Here is a 19039-nt window from a genome sequence, read left to right on the forward strand (position 1 = left end):
CATGCCTGAGGCCCTGGGTTCGATTCCTCAGCACCACATAAGCAAAAAGAAAAAAGCTGAAAGTAGCGCTGTGGCTCAAATGGTAAAGCGCTAGCCTTGAGCTGAAGAGCTCAGGGACAGCGCCCAGGCCCAGAGTTCAGGCCCCATGACCAGACCCAAAAAAAAAAAAAAAAAATTACTCCTTCAATTTAAGCATATTTCCTCTAAGATCTTTGAAGTTCATGAAAAACAATCAAAATCCCCCTGGCAACTTTCTTGCATTTAAAGATGGCAATCAAGCTATCCTTTTAGCTTTTCCTGCTCTAGGCCAATGTCTTTCCCCTTTTTTCCCTTTTAAACTTATACTGACCAGACCTATTTTTCAATCTTTTAATCATCTTTGAGTATCCTCTTAAGTATGAGTGTACCCAAATTAAATATTACTTATGTCTAACAGAGATTATTTCCTAGCCCTGATGGCTCATCTTTTTATAATTTCACACAGTTCCAAATACATCCCCCAAAGTTATGAGGTACTCTGAAGATTAATTATGTACTACTATGAGAATTTTTCCTATCTTTATTACTCTGCTTACTCACTTTGTGCTGACACTTTTCATTCATCAACCTGGTTTGACACTCTAGCACAAAAGCTGGTTTTAACAAATGCCAGATAACTGAAGTACATAGTTGATGAAGCTGGGGTGTGGTAGAGCACTTGCCTAGTACACTCCAGGCCTGGATTTGATTTCTAGTCAGAATGAGTGAGTGAGTGACTGACTGACTGACTGGAAGGAAGGAAGAGAGAATGAAAATATGCATACAGGATAAGAAGTTGGAGTGGGGACAGCAATAATCACAATCAAGGTCTCAATCCACAACTAGAGCCTTTACATAGGTCAGACAGCCTGAGTTCTGAGAACCTCCTTCTAAAGTGGCCTTGTTAAAAACAGTCTTCAGCACTTGCTTTTTGGGAAAAGGCACCAATTATATAGGCCCAACATATACCATTTGGGGTATATTTAACTACAAAGAGATCAACCAGTTGCTTAACACACAGTAAGAATATTTTCTGAGTCTTGCCAAAAATAAATGCTTCTATGTCAGAACTAACTTTACAACCACTGGTAAAATAGGGATAATAAAAGCCTACTTGCTAGGCGCTGGTGACTCACACCTATAATCCTAGCTACTCAGGAGGCTGAGATCTGAGGATTACAGTTCAAAGCCAGCTGGGACAGGAAAGTCCAAGAGACTCTTATCTCTAATAAACCACTAGAAAACCGGAAGTGGAGCTGTGGCTCAAGCGGTAGAGCACTAGCCTTGAGCTGAAGAGCGCAGGGATAGCGCCCAGGCCCAGAGTTCAAGTCGCATGACAGGCCCAGAGTTCAAGTCGCATGACTGACCAAAAAAAGCGTACTCAACACAGGTTTATTGTAGGTAACAAATCAAATGATATACAGAAATAATTTTGTAAAGCACTATAAAAATGGTGGACAAGCCAGGCACCGGTGGCTCACGCCTGTAATCCTAGCTACTCAGGAGGCTGAGATCTGAGGATCACGGTTCAAAGCCAGTCCAGGCAGGAAACTCCATGAGACTCTTATCTCCAATAAACCACTAGAAAACCAGAAGTGGAGCTGTGGCTCAAGCGGTAGAGCACTCACTTGAGCTGAAGAGCTGAGGGATAGCGTTCAAGCCCAGAGTTCAAGCCCCAAGATCGACAAAAAAAAAAGGGACAAAATTTCAGTAAGCCCATTAAGTCCTCAAAGTAATTTAGAACAGTTACCTGATAAGCAGTCACAGGCTCAAATTCACCAAGGAGGAATTTAAAACCATCCATCTAACAACGTATGGATTTTCTAATATTTCAAAGACTGATAAAGACATTAAGAATAGTGGTTTGACCCTGAGAACTCACATCAGTCACTGTCTCTGATGTGCCCGTTTCTAGACAAAAGATGTGATTCAGTTAAGAAACTTGACAGTCTAGTGGAAGAGAAAGAGCTGTAGAAGTCTAAATAGGAAGAACTTTACCTGAGGAGGTATAGGAAGACTTCACATGTGCAGGGTCCTGAGGGTGGGTACAGAGGAGAGGACCACTTGGGAAAGACACACAATCCCGAAGGTAGGCACCAGTGGTTCATGCCTATAATCCTAGCCACTCAGAAGGCTGAGATCTGAGAAATGAAGTTCAAAGCTAGCCTGGGCAAATAAATCCAAAAGACTTTTTACCTCTGATTAACCACCAAAAAGCTGGAAATGAAACAGTGGCTCAAGTGGTAGAGCATCAGCCTTATGCAGAAAAAGCCAAGGGACAATGCCTAAGACTTAAGTTCAAGTCCCAGTACCAGCACACACACACAAAGACAGCCCTAGCTGGGTGCTTGTGGCTCACACCTGTAATCCTAGCTATTCAGGATACTGAGATCTAAGAATCACAGGATCCCAGGCAGGAATGTCTCCAATGAACCACCAGAAAGCCAGACGTAGCACTGTGGCTCAAAGTGGTATAGTGCTAGCCTTGAGCAAAAGAGTTCAGGGACAGTGCCCAGGACCCAATGTCAAGCTCCAGGACTGGCCCCCCACCACAGCCCCAAGAAAAGAAAGAAAAGAAAAAGAAAACAGCCCTAAAGGGACATGAAATAGCAGAGAACGGGGCAAATGATAAAGTCAGTAAAAGTGAAGAGCAGAGAACTGAATGAAGGAGAGAGACAAGATAGATTACAGTAGTTAGCAGGTCAAGGTCAAATCTGAAGGACTTTACAAATCAAGCTAAGTAGCAAACAGAGAACCGGTGGTCCCTACAAGGCCAAGAATGAAAAGATTAGATATGGCCTTTAGAAAGATAACTTGAGCAACAATATACAAAAGACAGGAGCAGAGAAGGACTTATGGTAAAGTGGTATAGTACATTCGATAAGGGTTTGAACCAGGAGTTTACATCAAATTTCTGAAGGCAAAGTAAACAAAATGTTAAGATTTAGGAATAGACATTTATGTAATATTTGAGGAGTGCAAGCTCTGCCTAAAAGTGCTCACAAAATTCTAAGCCCTGGGCTGGGAAGGTGGCTCAGTGGTAGAGTGCTTGCTTTGCATGCATGAGGCCCTGGGTTCGATTCCTCAGCACCACATAAACAAAAAGAAAAAAGCCGGAAGTGGCACTGTGGCTCAAGTGGTAGAGTGCTAGCCTTGAGCTGAAGAGCTGAGGGACAGCGCCCAGGCCCAGAGTTCAGGCCCCACGACCGGACCCCAAAAAAAAAAAAAAAAAAAAAATTCTAAGCCCTTGGAATGTTTAAAAAAAAGTCTTGTTTTTTTAATCTCAGGTAAATCAAGGCAACAATGTGGAGAAATGAAGAAAAACCACACATCCAGCAGTACTCAAGTATAATGAAAAGCAACCATGGGTTTAGCATATACACAAGATGTGAACATAAGAAGAATCAGCAAGGAGACGGGGACAAACAAGTCGTTTAAGGATTCAGGTGGACCTGTTGCAACAATGAGAAGTACAAAATGTCATGTCAAAACCAGCTTTACATGTTCAAGAGGAAGTGTACTCATAACCTCACTCATGTAACTGTGACCCTCTGTATAGTAGCTTTACAATAAAAAAAAAAAAAAATACTGAAAAAAAAAAAAAAAAAAAAAAAAAAAAACCAGCTTTACAATGTCGGTGGGGGGGAGGGAGGGGGGGTATGATTGGGTGGGGGGGGAGGGGGGAGGCTGGGAAGGGAGGTGAAGGGTAAACAAAGGAGGAGGCTGCAATGCTTGGTAAGAAATGTATGCATTTTCCTGCCCATGTAATTGTAACCCCTCTGTACAGTATGTTTTCAAATAAAATAAAATTAAATTAAAAAAAAAAAAAAAAAGAAGAATCAGCAAAAAAGTTTGGTGGATATAATTAGGAGTTCAAAGAAACAGTAACACATGCAGATAGCCAAAAAAACAGTAGGCAAAATAAGTTAAGTAGGAGTTGAATTTAAGATGTCTTTTGAACACCCTGGAAGGTGTGTCAAGCTGAACAGTCAGGATTTGTCTGGTTAGCAACCAAGATCTGAAGTCTAAGAGAGCCTGCTGGGCCAGTAAAACATAATTAGGAGAGCTGAATGTATGAGCTAATTGAGACCCTTAGAGGCATTGGGGAGGGCAAAACCTTAGAACATCTCCACACTTATGGGACTGTCAAAAGAGAATGTTAAAAAAAAAAACTAATAGAAATTCAGGAGAGGAGAAATGAAGAGTACTGCTAGGGGATAAATCGCTCAACTGTGTGAAGCGCTAGGAAGAGAGTTAAGACCGGATGAAAGTGGGACACTGGGTGGATAAGCAGTTTACTGGGGATCTGCAGCAAAGAGTGAAGACGCTGCTGGGGCAGAAGCCAAGATAACAACAGGTGTATGAAAGGATCCACGCTGGCAAAGTTCAGTTTAGACTCTTCCTCACTCTTCCCTTGCTGAAAACATACTATGTACCAATAAACCTGGATTCTCAATATCCCTACCCTATGGTTGGGTAGCTTTGTGGTAGAATGGAGTCCTGGGCTGAAATCAACTGTTGTGGGAGTTTCAGAGAAGGTTCACATGTACAATAACCTGAAGTGGGAGAACACCGCCCACCAAAGATACCTGGGAAGGAAACACAAGCTGACGTTGGGGAAAGGGAAAGCTCACCTGCCTAGCGATATAAATGCTAACTTTTTAGCAAAATAATTTAAAAGTTTAGAAGTGAAAAGTACAATGGAGATGGGCAGGAGGCTGAGCAGAATCAAGAAGGAGGAGAGCTTCTTTATGATCCCTGAGAAAGGAAGAGGCTCACAGTAAGGCAGTGTTCCCTACAATTCAGTATTCAGTTACTAGGAAGGTAAACAAATGGGATCACCTCTCTTCTTCTGTAGTTTAATTTAACCAAACTGCTTCTCACAAGACAGAAAAGAACCAGGAAAAAAAAGACCAAAAGGTGGATAAAGCTGTGTAATTTTGCTTAAGTTTTATATAATAAATAGTTTAATTAGGTCTAAGCCACAGCCAGATCCCAAAAGAAACATGGGCTTACTTTAAACTAAATGATAAGCTTTGGCTCACTTCTAAAGGTTAAGGATTTTCCCAGCGCCTACCCCGGGCTTAGTCTAGCTGATAGGAATAAAGAAAGCAGTCTGGCATGTTACCTGATTTTGCTTGTTTCAAAACACGGCGACGGCGGAGAGCCAGCTGCCTTTAGTTGCCCCGGCTGAGGTTGCTGGAGCCATATTCAGATGAAGTCTCTGAACCAACAGCAGTGGCTTTCAGACAGAGTGAACGGTGCCGCCTGGGGATCTATCTCTCTGGTAAGCAATACTGCAACCGAGCCTGCAGGATGTGCTGACTCACGCTAGCAAGACTGTCTCCCAAACAACTCAGCCGGAGCCAACCACAATCAACTGCAACCTAGGGAAGATGGGGCACCCCACAGATTGTTTTCAATCATTGGCTGATGGATGGGGGCAGGTAAACTGCATTCCCCCACTGCAGGAACTTGGCCACACCTGGAACCCTTACCCAGAAAGCTCCAATAGCCAGTTTCTGAAATTTCATCTGAGCACAGTCTAAGGGCTCTGAGAGCATTGCTGCAGGTAGCAGGCTCACTGCTCTGAGGATTTTCCCAGGAGGGCCATACAGAAGTCACTTCACATTTACAAATCAGAATACCCGGGCTCAATCCAGTAACTGGCCCAATCATTACTAACTGGTGGAATCTGGGTACATTTTTGTCAGCTCTAACCAAGCTCGTTGATTTTTTTCCCCATTCTGCTTCCTCTGATCTATTTCCTTAGCCAATTGACTTCTCTGAGACAGAAGTGCTTCAAGATACTTTTAAAAATTCAAGAAGGGCCAAGCGCAGGTAGCTCACGCCTATAATCCTAGCTACTCAGGAGGCGGAGATCTGAGGACCGCGGTTCAAAGCCAGCCGGGAGAAGGAAAGTCCATGAGACTCTTATCTCCAATAACCCACCAGAAAACCGGAAGTGGCGCTGTAGTTCAAATGGTAGAGCACTCACCTTGAGCTGAAGAGCTGAGGGACAGCGCTTAGGCCCAGAGCTCAAGCCCCATGACCGACCAAAAAAAAAATTTTTTTTTAATTCAGGAAGTCAGGCTGTGGCTTAAGAGGTAGAGCTAGAGCTTGGGACAGCACCCAAGCCCAGAGTTCAAGCCCCACCACCGACCAAAAAGAGAGAGAGAGAGAAATTCAGCTGAAGCCAAGCATTCTGGTGGCTCATACCAGTAATCCTAGCTACTTGGGAAGCTGAGATCTGAAGATGACTGTTCAAAGCCAGCCTGGGCAGGAAAGTCCATAAGACTCATCTCCAATAAACTACTTAGAAAAAGCTGGACGTAGTGCTGTAGGTCAAGTGGTAGAGCACTAGCCTTGAGCACAAAGCAGCTGACAGCACCCAGGCCCTGAGTTCAAGCCCCAGGACCAGGTGGGTTGGGGAGATTACTTTGAGAATGAGTGGCTGGGCTGTGAAGGTAGCTCAGTGGTAGAGTGTTTGCCTCACATGCTTGAAGCCCTGGGTTCGATTCCTCAGCACCATATAAACAGAAAAAAGCCAGAAGTGGCACTGTGGCTCAAGTGGTAGAGCACTAGCGTTGAGCTGAAGAGCTGAGGAACAGCATCCAGGCCCAGAGTTCAAGCCCCAAGACTGACAAAAAGAAAAAAAAAAGAGAAAATGATTGGCTCATCAAAAATCATTTGTTATTACTGAATTTGTCCTGATAGGTTAGAATTAGCATGGCTGTTATATAAAGAAAACAAAAGCAGGGCTGGGAAGGTGACTCAGTGGTAGAGTGCTTGCCTGGCATGCATGAGGCCCTGGGGTCAATTCCTCAGCACCACATAAGCAGAAAAAGCCGGAAGAGGCACTGTGGCTCAAGAGGTAGAGCACTAGCCTTGAGCTGAAGAGCTGAGGGACAGCACCCAGGCTTAGAGTTCAAATCCCACAACCGACCAAAAAAGAAAGAAAGAAAGAAAGGAAGGAAGGAAGGAAGGAAGGAAGGAAGGAAGGAAAACAAAAAGCAGTTCTGAAGTTCATTTCAGATCTCTCTGTTCCCTGTTCAAAATATGGGAGGGTTTCCTCCCATATATCAGCTGTTTCTTTCTCCCTCACTCCTTCCTTCCTTACCTCCCCACCATTCTCTACCCTTTCTTGCTCTCCCATTAAGGTATACTGGTTGTACAAAGGAGTCTGTCATCAGCTATTTCCTAGGTGGGGATTCAAGGCACACTCTAGCCTCCTCCATCTTTCAAGGTAGATAGCACACGGCATGAATTTAGGATTTAGGTGCTAACCCAGCTTACCACTCAAAACTGTTAGGTTAATTAAAATGTACATACAGACAAAATATGGATTTTAAAACTATGCTACTTCAATTCTATTTCTTTCCTGACACACAATTCTGCTGACATTATTCCAATAGCAGAGGACAGACACTATGGGCTTTTATTTTTTTTATTTTTTATTTTTTTGGGGTCCAGTCGTGGGGCCTGAACTCTGGGCCTGGGCGCTGTCCCTCAGCTCTTCAGCTCAAGGCTAGTAGTGCTCTACCACTTGAGCCACAGCGCCACTTCCGGCTTTTTTCTTTTTGCTTATGTGGTGCTGAGGAATCGAACCCAGGGCCTCATGATGCAAAGCAAGCACTCTACCACTGAGCCACCTTCCCAGCCCACTATGGGCTTTTATAAGATATAAAATGTTCCCTACTTTTTTCTCTCCTTCAGTGTTTCCAATGCAGAAAATGGCTGTGTTTAAAGAAAGTTTCCCTGCAGTGTGTGTTAATTAGTCCTTTTCAAATGATAAAAGCATCTTTATAACAGCTGACAACCATTATCACATAGACCACACTTTAAAAAAAAATGTTTCTGGAGATAATGATAATTCACAAACATTCTAATATGAAACAACTCTAAGGTCCAAGTACAGAACCTGGAGGAAGGGGGAGAATGACAAGGTATTGTTAAAGCTTCCAACTTGTTCTACATTGGTAACTTTAAATAAGAGAGAGAAACTCTAAATAGTACAGGGCAGGAAGAAAATGTGAATTACATGAGAAGCAACTCCAGTACTAGAAGCATCTGAACTCTGCTTGAGACAGGTGAGGAGACATACTGGAGCTTATGTCCCTCTGGGACTCTGACAGTTTTAACCAGTTTCTCCAAAACTCCTCATTCCTTCCTTTAGACGGAAGTTTGAATTTGAACTGGTGGCTTCAGGCACTTGAGGGTTTGTGAGGTTACATGAAAATTATAAGAATCTGAGGCTTGGGCTGGGATGTAGCTCAGTGGCAAAGCGCTTGCCTAGCAAGTGCAACGTCCTGGGTTCGATTCCCAGTACCAAAAAAGAAAAGACAAAAAAAAATACAGTTAAAAAAAAATCCCAAACAAGAGAATCTGAGGCTCTATGATTAACTTCTTTCAATATATTAATTTAAATAAGTAACTAAACACCCAAAGCTATTGGGAGGGAGCGGGGGGGGGGGGGGGTTCCTGGGTGGTTACAACAGATTTAATGTAACATGTGTATACATATATAAATAGAAAAAATTAATCAGAGCTGATGGCTCACACCTGTAATCTTAGCTACTCAGGAGGCTGAGATCTGTGGATCTTAGTTTAAAGCCAGCCTGGGCAAGAAAGGCCAACTAACCACCAGAAAACCAAAAGTGGAACTGTGGCTCTAAGTGCTAGACTTGAGCAAAACAGCTCAAGGACAGCACCCAGGCCTGAGTTCAAGCCCTGAAATGGAAAAATAAACAAATAGATAAAAATAAAAAATAGATAAAATTTACAAACACCCATTGTTCTACTTAAACTATGTAATACCATTGATAAGCCACATAGGGGAGGGTTTTGGGTTTTTTTCCTGCTACAGTTCATAGAAATAAGCAGGTGTCAACAGAGAAATGAAAATGTAAGGTTCGCTCCTGGATGGCAAGCGGACTCCACCCTCCTCGCAGCAAAGTCTCCACCCAGTACCTGCGTTACCTAGGCAACTGGGACACCTGGAAGAGGTCACATCTGCATCCGCTGAGGTCACATCTGAATTTGATGTGGCCACACCTTTCCCTGCCCATACCCTACATAAGGCCTAGCCCAGGCCCAGACGCTCTTTTTCTCACTCTGTTCTTTTCTAGCTCTCTTGCTCTTGCTCTTCTTTTCTAGCTCTCTCTGCTCTCTCTCTGCTCTAGCTCTTTCCTCTCTCTTTCCCAGCCACGTGGAGTGCCAACCTTGCCTGGTCCCAGCAGGTCTACTGAATAAACCTACCCCTTACCTGAATACCACGTGAGTGCTACTGTTCTTACCCCTCTGTCTGCTCTTTTCTAGCTCTTTCCTCTCTTTCTCAGCTCTCTCTCCTTTCCAGGCCTTTCCCAGCCACGTGGAGTGCCAACCTTGCCTGGTCCCAGCAGGTCTACTGAATAAACCTACCCCTTACCTGAATACCACGTGCGTGCTGGTGCTGTTCTTACTCGGCGACCTCTTTTTAAAAACCTAACAGAAAATATTCATTTTTCAGAGTTCTGCAGACCTCCAAATCCACAGAAAACTAACAAAGACACAGAAGTCCCTGGAAGGCAAACAAGCAGGGAGGGAGTGGCCATCGCAGCCACTGCAGCTTGCTCTGTATTTGGTTTATTTTGATGCTGAGTTCTAAACTCAGTGCTTCAAGCTTACTGCCAGTTTGAACCTGCATCCAAGCCTGATTTTGCTTTAACAACCAGCTTATATTTAATTACTTGGAAGTTGACATTTCAGTTAAATTTTGGCATTTTTTAGATATATGAACACACTGATTTTTTTAATCAATCATGGGGCTTGAACTCAGGGCCTGCGCACTGTTCCTGAGCTTTTTTTTTTTTTTTTGGTCCATCGTGGGGCTTGAACTCTGGGCCTGGGCGCTGTCCCTCAGCATTTCAGCTCAACGTGAGTGCTCTACCTCTTAAGCAACAACGCCACTTCCAGTTTTCTAGTGGTTTACTGAAGATAAGAGTCTCATGGACTTTCCTGCCTGGGCTGGCTTTGAACTGTGATCCTCAGATCTCAGCCTTCTGAGTATCTAGGATTACAGTCTTGAGCCACCAGTGGTCAGCTTCCCTAAGCAAGATTGCTCAAGGCGGTTAAGAGGTAAGAGTCTCATGGAGCTGGGCATCAGTAGCTCACATCTGAATCATCGCTGTGGTCTGAGGTCTGAGAATAGCTGTTCAAAGCCATTCCCGGCAGGGAAGTCGATGAGACTCTTTTCTCCAATTAAGCACCAGAAAACCAGAAGTGAAACTGTGCCTCAAAATGGTAAAGTGCTAGTCTTGAGCAGAAAAGTGCAGGGACAGCACCCAGGCCTGAGTTCAAACCCCACAACTGACCAAAAAGAAAGTCTCACACACTTACCTGATCCGGCTGGCTTTGAACTATGATCCTGGAATCCCAGCCTGGGGTGAGATAACAGGTGTGAGCCACTAGTGCCCATCTTGGATCACTTATTTTTAATAAAATTAATCTTATTTTTTTAATCTAAAACCAAACCTCAGACTTGGTGCCTGATGCTTTCACTCACTGGCTAGCCCTCTTACCAACTGAGCAATGTCTCCAACCTAAACGAAATTAATCTTAGTTACATTCACATCTTTTTTCTTACTAAGAAAGTATACTGACTGATAAACGCAAATTTCAAGGACCAGTAGTAGTCTCATCATGTTGATGACTAAGTAAAGGATGCTGCCAAATTCCAAACACCAAATTGCCAAACACCAATGCCTGGAGTTCAAACAAAACTGCCTTCTTAAGAACTATAATATGGTTGCCAAACAAACATACATCATCTAATAAATCACAGGAATTAAGCATAAGAGATGATATAAATGTTGGGATACTCAGGAATCAACTCCAGGGCTACTTAATCAACAAGGTGCTTATTGAAAAGATGGTCTTCCAGCCCAGCTCCTCAAGTGCTCTGAATTAACAGAATCGGAATTTTGAATAAGCATCACCCCCCTTTCTAAGTGATTCCATACAGCCAGTCCTGGGATTGTGCTTTGAAAGGCAGGTCACAGTTATATTCCCTAAACACTGCTCAGGATAAAAACTAAGTATTTTTTCAAAGACCCTGGGGGGTTAATCACACTAAGCAGGTACCTCACATGGTCCCACTCACCCACAAAAACAACAAAGTACTGAACTGTAAATTTGTTTTGTTGGGCCATTTTTTTTTCAAGCCTCCAGAGACAATTATCCTAACTACTTTGAAGGATTTTAGCTGTCACCCACAGTCCTTACACTGAGACATTTTCACACCTCGGATGCAGTACAAGGGATTTAATGGAATTTTTATGACTGTGAAAATTAAAGTTCACTTGACTCAACAGAATAGTCAAGTGAAACAGAGGAGAAAACAGCCCCCAAAGGGACAGGTTGAAAGTTGAGGCGTCTGACTTCCCTCTGAGACAGTTTTGCCCAGAAATCCAAGCCAGGAGACATTATGCAGAGCTCATATGTCTTGAGGGTGCCCAAATGTCAACTTATCACCACCTCATTGGCCACTGCAGCTCGCTGCAATGTCTGCAGGCACAAACCCACAGTATGCCATGGCCTCTCTTGGGAGACAAAGGATGTCGCCATGGCAGAGATCACTCCATCCTGGGGCCAGGAGGACCAGGGAGTCCCTTTAATCTTTAACAAGCTACTCCCAAGCTCAGATACAAGAGCTAGCATGCTGAGGCTCTACCCTATTCCACAGTACTCAGCTAGGACCTCCCCCAGGGGGACCAGAGGCCCCACCAAGCCAGTCTGTCCCCCTGTATGGTTACCAGAATGTTCTTTAATGTAATTACGGACACTTTGTTATCCACTGCAGTCAAATCCTTCATAGGTCAGGAAAGGTATCAAATATTAAGTGTCTAGCCACTGCCTATATCAGACACAATGAAATACTAAGTTCCTACATGTCAGTACTTGAGAAAGTCACAAACAGGTAGGAGGAATCCACAGCTAGCAGGACAGAGTTTGAGGACATGACAAGAAAGAAGACTGGAAGGAAGGAGTCAGTGATAAGATTGCTTGTTGTCTCAGACAGCACATTTTAGAAACTTTGGCCGTGGAAACCTTGCTAGTTGGTAGGTAGAATTTTCTGTACAAGGCTATTTCTTTGCTTCCTGAACAGAAAAGGATGAAGAAAACTCACCTGTCACCAAGCTCTACCACCTGAAAAATTACTAATAACTTCATAACTAGTGGGCTCATATTCTATCACTTGCTTCATCTCTAACACAACTTTGAAGGTTTTTTTTGTTTTGTTTTGTTTTTGTTTTTTGAGTCTGGTTGTGGGGCCTGAACTCTGGGCTTGGGCGCTGTCCCTCAGCTCTTCAGCTCAAGGCTAGCGCTCTACCACTTGAGCCACAGCGCCACTTCTGGCTTTTTTTTTCTTTTTGCTTATGTGGTGCTGAGGAATCGAACCCAGGGCCTCAGGCATGCAAGGCAAGCGCTCTACCACTGAGCCACCTTCCCAGCCCAACGTTGAAGATTTTTTGCATTCACAGTTCTTTACTATATTTGGAGTCTTCTCCAGAGACACACAGACACAGACAGACACACACACAAAGACACAAACATATACTTTCACATTCTCTCTTTCCGACATATACATGCCTCACACCACCAGTAAACCAGTTTCCTCAATTTTTTTCCCTGGCTTCCACTAAAACAACACAAGACTGAGTTACCTTTGTTCACTCTCCTAGGAGGCCTTTGTTGACCTGTGTCTCATCTTGAAGGGTGATTCCTAGCCAAGCAGATACGATTACCTGCTCGCCTACAATTAATCGTCAAGCTGGCTTTGGTAGGCTCTGCAAATAAAAGGATACTGCTGCACAGCTTGAATGTCCCATCAAGGTAATCAAAGTAATGGAGGAGGGAGAAAAGACAGAGGGAAAGATTTCAAAATAAAGACTGAACTGTGCATTTCGGCAGCACTTAAGAAAACACTCCATCTGACTCCATCTGACTAAACAGCTGACGAGAAGACAAATTCCCACAGGACTGAGCGTTCTCTGAAGGCTTTTGTGCTCACAGCTCTCACTTCCCCCAAGGCTCAGTGAGAAAGCACATCATAAAATCATATTGCATTATTTATAATAAAGTGGACAAAGACATCCCAACACCCAGGATCCTACTGGGCAAATAAAGCTACCATAACAAACAATAAAACTTCCTTTAGGTCTTAAAGGTAAGGGCAGGGAGGGATGGAAAGAGGTTGGTCAGTGGGTATTCAACTATAGCTAGGAGTAAAGTTCTCAAGTGCTACTGCAAAGTAAGTGGACTAGAGAGAATGGCAATAAAAATAAAAGGACGGCTTACTCCCATAATCTTAGGCACATAAGAAACTGAGATCCATCTCCAAAGCTAGCTCAGGTAGGAAAGCCCATACAACTCCACCACTACTCAGCAAAAGACTGGGCTAGAGACATGGCTCAAGTGGTAGAGCACCAGTCAAGCAAGCAAACTGAGCCAGTGTGAAGATCTGCGTTCAAATTCTAGTACTGCCAAAAAAAAAAAAAAATTCACAAGGATCTAACACCAGTGACTCACAACTGCAATCCTAGCTACTTAGGGGGCCGAGAATAGTAGGATATCACAGTCCAAGGACAACCTGGGCAGAAAAGCTTGTGACCCATTCTCAATTTATAACTGGGTGTGGCAGCACACACCTGCCATCCCTGCTACATGGGATGCTGACTTGGGAAGATAGCAGATTCAGGCCAACCAAAGCAGAAGAAGCAAGGGAAAGAATCTGGGCATGGTGTCATGTGCCTCTCATCCCAGCTATGATGGGAAGCCTAAAATATGCCGACTGAAGTCCAGAATGTTCCTGGGCAGAAAACAAGACCCTATCTCAAAAAATAACCAGTGCAACAACAAAGGGCTGGAGAAGTGTCTCAAGCAACAGAATACCTGCCTAGCAAGTACAAGTCCCTAAGTATAAACCTCAGTATTGACTTTTTTTAAATCACAAGAAAAAACTTCCATCGAAACTATCCATTTGGAACAAAGCACTGTAACCAGCAGGTAGGGAGAAAATATAAACTAAACAATCTAGAACCATTTAAATACTAGTTACTTCTGGTGGAGATTGGAAGAAAGAAGGGCATCTGAACATACAGTTACCAAAAGATCCATCAACTGTATTCCCAGAGAAATTAAAACTTAGGTCCACACACACAGCTGTACACTCTACGGCTTTGTTTGTAAAAGCCCCAAAATGGTTAGCAACCCACACACTCTTCAACAATCAAAGTTACTGTGATACCTTCACACTCAGCAAGGAAAAGGAACAAACCATTGCTACATATAACTTGGATGCTAAGTGAAAAATGAGAATTTCTATAAGTCACAAGATCACATTTGCATGACATTTCTAAAATAACAAAACTAGAGATGATCAGAAGTGGAGCTATGGTTCAAGGGGTAGAGCACCAACCTTGAACAAAACAAACAAACAAACAAACAAGACTTGTTGCCAAGAATGGAGGGTGGGGGAAAAGAAATGAGATGTGCATGAACCTACAGAGAAATAGAAAAAGGAAGATCTGCATGGTTAGAGAATAGCTCTGGCCACAGTACTTACAGTAACCTACATAGGATAAAATGGCACAGAGTTCCCCCCCCCCACACACACACACACTGCCCTATGATTAAATAAGAACGGAAAATGGGCGAAGGCTACGTGGGAACACTGTACTATTTTGTAATAGGGAACCTATAATTTCTCAAAAATAATAATTTTTAAAAATGAAACCAAGGAGTACTAAGAAAGTGAAAAGTTTATCAAGTGTGTTTCATATTATTCTGCAATCTCTAGTATGCTGGGGGGTGGGGTCATCTTTAAGTCTGACACAGTTGCAAGCTCAACTTCTGAAAATATATTCAGAATTCCCTGTGCCCTATCCCTTTATCCCTCCTGGCCTTTCTATCTTATCTCCCCCAAAGTCATGAGCAGTGGGCCAGAAGGCAGCAAAGCAGCCCCCTCAGTCAGCTGCGCAGGCAGACAAAATGCCCTTCTTGATACCAAAGATAGTTGAAAACCGGGACAATTAGAGAAGTAAACTGTGCTAGCAGTGCTTAGCAGGCAAGGCAAGGGACAAGATGCACGTGGCTTTACTTCCTACAATCCCATGGCCGTTACTAGTTTGGATAGTTGCTACCCAACAGGCCCTGCACTTGCTAGGTGAGATTTGTAAAGGAAATACAAAAGATGTTTCCTCTGCAGTCACCCTCACCCCTGACAGCTAAGCTTTACTTTCTAGACTGGTGAATATGGTGGGGGGGGGGGGGGGGGGAAGCAGGGGTAGTGTATCCTAGGGCTTGAACTCAAGGCCTTGGCTGGCACTCTACCACTTGAGCCACAGCTCCATTTTTGGCTTTTTGATGGTTAATTGAAGAGCCTCATAGACTACTACCGCAATTCTCGAATCTCAGTCTCCTGATAATCTAGGTTCACAGGCATGAGCCACCGGTGCCCAGCTGAGCATGGCCATCACCATATACCTCATTCACATAACTTGCAACAGAAGGCCCAGCGGCCAGCATAGAAGGCCTAGCGGTCAGCATAGATGGGCACGAAAATCAACAAAAGAAAAATAAAGATCCACCAATGAATTCTCTAAACTTTAGATATTTAGCCAAATAAGCTTCTAAGGGTGGCCAACTTAAATATCAAATATATTTAAATTTTTAGAATTAGGAATAAATTATGAATTAGTGCTTTACTACTAATCAAACAAGTCTATCAAGACAAGGAAAAGGCATTACCAATATAATTTTAAAATCCCATTGCACTCAAGGAGGTAATATATAAAATGATAGTTCTAAGTCTGTATCACATGAAATGGAATCTACTTGTAAACTCTCCCAGAAAAGTAATCATACTAGATAAGAGGATGGGAAGAGTAGGAGACAGCTGTGGCCTAGTTGTTGACATGTCAACCTGCACAGTCAGACCCTCAGGCTCCAATGCTGTGTGGCTTTAGGCCTGCCCTTTAACTTCTCTGTGCAGTACTTCTGCATCTGTAAGAAACAATAATAGTATCTACCCAACTCAAGGGATTGTTGGGAGGATTGAACAGGGTTAATACAGTAATCCCTGGTATGGAGAAAGCACGTAAGAATTTGGTTTTCTTGGGTCCCCCACACTAGTGCTGGGGAATGAAGCCAGGGCCTTGTACATACTAGGAAGATGCTCTACCATTAAACTACTTGCCAAGCACAATGTGTTGGTGCCTATTACACAGTAATATATGAAGGGTATAGAAAGAAGGATCCCCCAGCAAAAGAAATGTCAGGCTTTAGATTAGTTCTACACAAAACTCTTATTGTTTGTTAGTTGTGGGGCTTGAACCCAGGCCCTGAGTGCTGTCCCTGAGCTTTTTCACATAAGGCTAGTTCTTTACCACTTTGAGCCACAGTGCCACTTTCTGTTTTCTGGTGGTTAATTGAAGTGTCTCGTGGACTTTTTCTGCCCACGCTGGCTTTGAACCACGGTCCTCAGATCTCAGCCTCTTGAGTGGCTAGGATTACAGGTGTGAGCCACCAGCACCTAGCAGAGGGCTTTTTCTTGATTAAGAGAGAGCCAAGTAATCCTAGCTACTCAAGAGGCTGAGATCTGAGGACCGTGGTTCAAAGCCAGCTGGGGGTGGGGGGGTTGGGAGGTGGGGAACGAGTCCCCATGAAACTCCAATCTCCAATTAATCACTCAAAAACCGGAAGTGGCATTGTGGCTCAAAGTGGTAGAGCACTAGGCCTTGAGCAAAAGAGTTCAAGGACAGCGCCCAGGTCCTGAGTTCAGTCCCTACCACTGACAAAAATAAATAAAAAAGAATAACCCTGCTGCCAATTCCTTCAGAATGCATACAAGTTCATTCAGAAAAAAAAAAAATCATTGTATACAAGGGAAGGAGTAAATCCTGCTGAGCATGTGCAATGCTTCCCAAGTGCCTGTGGCCAACAGACAATTCCCATAGAAAAGGGAACTGTTTGTATAGACAGTTTTGCTACATCAGTCACCAAATGAAATTGTTCAAAGTGAAAATTCAAGACCTGACACAGTAGAAAGAGAGATTTTCAAAGACCTCTATCCCCTCATTCATGTGGCCTACCCTTCATTCTGAATCAAAGTTAAAATAATCAAAGCCCTTCACAGGCTGGTAGGCAATCTGGCTACATGCTATCTCAATGCTGTCCCACAAGCCACTTCTCCTTGGTGTGGGAGAATCTGTTTTGGAGATGCGTAAGAAAGAACACTTCAGGACTGGGTGCCGAAGGCTCAAGCCTGTAATCCTAGTTACTCAGAAAATTGAGACCTGGGTTTGTTTGTGAGACTCTTATCTCCAATTAACCACCAAAAAAGCAGAATGTGGGTCTTGAGCTACTAAGAGAAAGCACCCAGGCTCTGAATTCAAGCTCTAGTACCAGTTTAAAAACAAACAACAAAAGCCAGGTGTTGGTGGCTCACACCTGTAATCCTAGCTACTCAGGAGGCTAAGATCTTAAGATCTCAGTTTGAAGTCAGCCTGGGCAGAAAAGTCTGTGAGCCTCTTCTCTCCAATTAAATCACAGAAAAAAGCTAGTAGTGAGCCGGGCACTAGTGGCTCATACCTGTAATCCTAGCTACTCAGGAGGCTGAGGTCTGAGGATTGCGGTTCAAAGCCAGGCCAGGGCAGGAAAGTCCATGAAACTCTTACCTCCAATAAATCACCAGAAAACCGCAAGTGGCACTGTGGCTCAAGTGATAATCACCTTGAGCTGAAGAGCTGAGGGACAGTGCCTAGGCCCAGAGTTCAAGCCTCAAAACTGACAAAAAAATAAAAAGCTGGTAGTGGTGCTGTAGCTCAAGTGATAGAGCGCAAGCTTTGAGCATAAAGGAGCTCAGGGACAGCACTAGGCCCAGAGTTCAAGCCTCAGGACCGGCAATAAAAAAAGAAAAAGAAAAAATAAAGAAAGAAACTACCTCACTAGAATGACCTAGACACAATGCAATACCTTTCTCCCCTTTCTAGTTTGCTCATCTATTCAGGCAACAATAGACATTCATGGAATCAGAAACATAAACTGTTTCCAAAAGCATTAAGCAATGCTTGTCCAAAGGCCCCGGCACAGCCAGGAGTTTAGACAGCTGGGTCAGGAGCCACAGAAGCTGCATTTTCTTACCAGCCTTGCTACTCAACAATTGAAACACCAGTGCAAAGTCCAGACACAGGAAGCAGTGTTCCCCACAAACACCCAAACAGCTTCATTATTGTTTAACTACCAAAATAACGCTCCAATGATCTATCAAGTTTGACATTTCATCCAGCTAAGCAATCAAACCAGAACAAAAAGCATTGCATGGAAAGATTCTTCTCCCAACCTCAGAGTGACGCTAATTTTGACAGTATAGCTTTACACATTAATAACACTTCTTCCTAAACTGTTAATAAGTTTTCAGAAAGCCAAAATAAAAACAAAATTAAAGCTGAAGTCCCTAAAAGAAACTGCACACTACAAAATTTTATTTTCTGTTCCCCATCTCTAAGTATCTTTATTAATTGTGAGTTAAATTATAGATCAAGAAGTTGGAAACTTCTTTCTAGTGTTTAGTCAGAAGTGCTGAATAAGCCTTATGAGACAGGCACCAAACATAAATTATCAGTTTAATCTTTAATTTGTTTGTTTGCAGTACTGACATTTGAACAGTCAGGGCTTTACTGACTAGGCAAGCACTCTATCACTTGATCCCTAGCCCCAACTCCCTTTTTTTTTTTTTTTGAACTTTATTTTCAGATAGGATCTTGAGGTTTTGACTGGGGCCAGTCTTGACCCAGATCTTCTAGTCCTACCCACAGCTTCCTCTCACTGGATCACAGGCATGTACTACCATGCCTGGATGGTGATCCTCCAGTTCTATACCTCCTCTCCCAATCTCCACCTCCACAGTAGCTGGGAGTGGAGGCCTGAGCCACCAGGCTGGCTCCAATTTACTCTAAAATACATTGAAGGTAATCTCCTT

At 43.4% G+C, this 19039-nt stretch overlaps 1 protein-coding gene across 5 annotated transcripts in view; it reads right to left on the reverse strand.

Annotated features, from left to right (window-relative positions):
- The window catches only part of Rffl (ring finger and FYVE like domain containing E3 ubiquitin protein ligase), a 72713-nt gene that overhangs the window by 40349 nt on the left and 13325 nt on the right, over positions 1 to 19039 (reverse strand). For 2 of the 5 annotated variants that reach the window (XM_042694035.1, XM_042694029.1), the window contains exon 1: positions 5147 to 5289. The exons of 1 other annotated variant lie outside the window; for it this stretch is intronic. The gene's annotated coding sequence lies outside the window, so the exon portion shown is untranslated. Of the gene's footprint in view, positions 1 to 5146; positions 5290 to 19039 lie in introns of those variants that run through there. 2 more of the 5 variants (XM_042694033.1, XM_042694023.1) reach the window with 1 other exon arrangement.

This window comes from Dipodomys spectabilis, unplaced genomic scaffold (assembly GCF_019054845.1).
Source record: "Dipodomys spectabilis isolate Male_0828 unplaced genomic scaffold, ASM1905484v1 ptg000004l, whole genome shotgun sequence".
Lineage (NCBI taxonomy): Eukaryota > Metazoa > Chordata > Mammalia > Rodentia > Heteromyidae > Dipodomys > Dipodomys spectabilis.